We start from the raw sequence: 2,715 nt of genomic DNA, 5'->3' as shown, positions 1-2,715 counted from the left end.
GGGTGGGAGGGGGGCGGGGGGGTTAAATGGATTTTTACTGATTTTAAAACAACAAAAACAACATTGCACAGTGTGTACAAGCACTCATGACTTTGGTTTCTCAGAGAAAAACCCGAGTCTCAGATGAACTACTGATCAAACGCCTCTTCGTCTTCTCTAACAGAAACACTCATCATCATGTTAATCGATATATAGATGAGTTTTATATGGTTTCTAATGGTTGTTTCGTGTGTATTAAAGATCTAGTTTTCTAATGTGATGTGTGTGTGTGTGTGTATACAGTATATTATTTTTCTTGTTTGGCACTTTACAGAAACCTCTGTGTTTGTCACGATTTGAATGTTGATTCTGTCGATTGTGTCTCTCGTTCCAGTGACCTTTTGTCATTTTGATTAATAAATGGACAAGTGGTTTTAAACTCATCTCAGTCGTGTTGTTTTTGTTGTTGCTCCAAAGTCCCTAAAACTCTTGTCTGTATACCAAACTAAACCCAAAACGGGGACACGATAATGTGAAAACAAATATTCTAATGCTCAACATCATCACTCATAACCACAGGGGAAATAATAATTAGTGTAAATACTGTTTACTTGCTACCAAACAAACTGAGTGGAGGACGCTAAATATTGAAAGTTCCCACAGGTGATTGTGTTTATTTCAGATCTCCTCTCGGGAGGTGATGTCATTCTTCTATCAGCTGAGGAATAATACGAGAAATGTGCCGGAATAAATATCAAACTGGGATCTGACGGACTTTCTTCAACTTCTTAAAGACGTCTCGCGTCAAACCCAAAAAGGCTTCTTCCTCTGAAGAAAGGCTTTTTTAGAACTGGAGCTTATCGGAGGTGAAACGCCTTCAAGAACCTCCAGTGAGTTCAGTTCAGTTCAGTTCAGTTCAGCAGCCTTCAGATCACACTTGAAAGAGTCTCGGCCATCCAGGTCCTGGTCTCAGACATACCGGTGTTCAACAATTCACAAGACTTTAGCGTTTGAAAAATTCAACAATTTACTTTTGTCGATATAAAGGTTTTCCAAGATGAAACAAAAGCTTGCGGACATCATAAAACCCCAAACTCATGCAACCTTTTTCTCCTGCTGGTTCATAAACTTTAGTGGAAAAAAAACAAAACACATTTCCTGCTGTAGTTTCATTGAGACAACAACAAAAAAACAACAACCAGTGAGTCAGAGATGGATCAGTTTTTTCCCCTGAATGACATCATCACATCTTTGGGATACATGATCATAACAAGATGATCATAACAAGATGATCATAACAAGAGCCCATTTTCCTGGGTGTAACAGAGATAAACAGTCTCTCAACTTTATTCTTTTAACTAATTAAACGACTTTTATATAGAATTTGCATGAATAACATCTTCAACCTGAGGTCAAATTTAGAAAAACATCTGAGGTCTCCTGAAAAATATGCCTCAAGCTCCTAAATAAATCCCTTAGAGATGAGCTGCTGTGCTGTGCTGCCCCCTGCTGGTCCTGGTCGGCTGTGACGGTTCAACACTATGTTGTATGTAAGATCACAACGTTAACGACACTCGGCGGATCTTAAAATCAACAGCTTTAATTAACAGAGCAGCGTTTTTCAAAGGTTGCGTCCAAAATCACTTCGCTCATTCACGACTTCCTGTTTAACGTCCATTCAGTAGTTCAGTGTTTCTTATGACAGAAAGAGTTTGATTTTGTCTGCGTTTTTGTTGAATTGATTGAAAAGAACATTGAGATTATTAAATCGAGTCATTTATGTTTTTATATTTAATGGTACTTGGAGTACAAGTATCCGTGTTGATGAAGGCTTCTAACAGACACCAGCTGTGTGTACACATCCAGGCCAGCTACACACAGAGCCCCGCCCCCTCGTACTGCAGAGCCCCGCCCCTTCGTACTTCAGAACCCCGCCCCTTCGTACTGCAGAGCCCCGCCCCCCCACACAAACACAGACAAACACATTATTTACTGAACAAAAGACAAAGTATATTTCATTTTATTTGATATTGACGAGCTTGACATTTCTTGTCACTGTAGCTTCAAGAATAACAATAAATATAGCGACTTTTATGAAAAAAAAAAAAACCTAGTTCTGTAAATAGTTCTCTTACGATTGTGATCCAAAACACTGCCATGAAGCTGTTCTGTATTTAGTTTTCTAATAAATAAATTGAGCAATATCTGCTCAACCCATATCAATTTCAGTTCCCACCTGCTTCCAGGTTAAGCCCCGCCCCTTTCGAGTACGGTTACAGCTGCAAATCATTTCGTTGATTGGGAGTATTTTAAAGTGTAATGTGGGGCAAAAACAGCAGTGATGGACGGATTTGTTTAATTGTAAAAAAAATTGGGAATATCAAAAAATACATAAAATCACAAATTGAGGCCGTGGGGACCCTGAGAGAAAATGTTTTATAACGGTGTGTCACCCCGAGCAACGGGGTCGACCACACCTCACTAAGATAAAGGTTTCTGTCCTTTCCTTGCTCAGAGTTGCTCTGACAAGTTTCCTAAAATCACTCCAAATTTAGGCAAAGTTCGGAGCTCTTTGTGACTTCGGCCCCCGAACTTGAGAGGATTCAGTGTATTTGAAGTTTTATCTCCTGCGGTGTAAAACAAGAACAAGGAGCTGTACGGTGGAGATGAAGTAAAGAAATGATCTCCAGGGTTTCTCACGTCAGTGAAAACAGAAAAACGAGCAGCGGCGACACC

This window comes from Brachyistius frenatus, unplaced genomic scaffold (assembly GCF_029030835.1).
Source record: "Brachyistius frenatus isolate BFR_SWC_R1_liver_20210118 unplaced genomic scaffold, ASM2903083v1 Contig_32, whole genome shotgun sequence".
Taxonomy (NCBI): Eukaryota; Metazoa; Chordata; class Actinopteri; family Embiotocidae; genus Brachyistius; species Brachyistius frenatus.
This window is presented reverse-complemented; position numbering follows the sequence as displayed.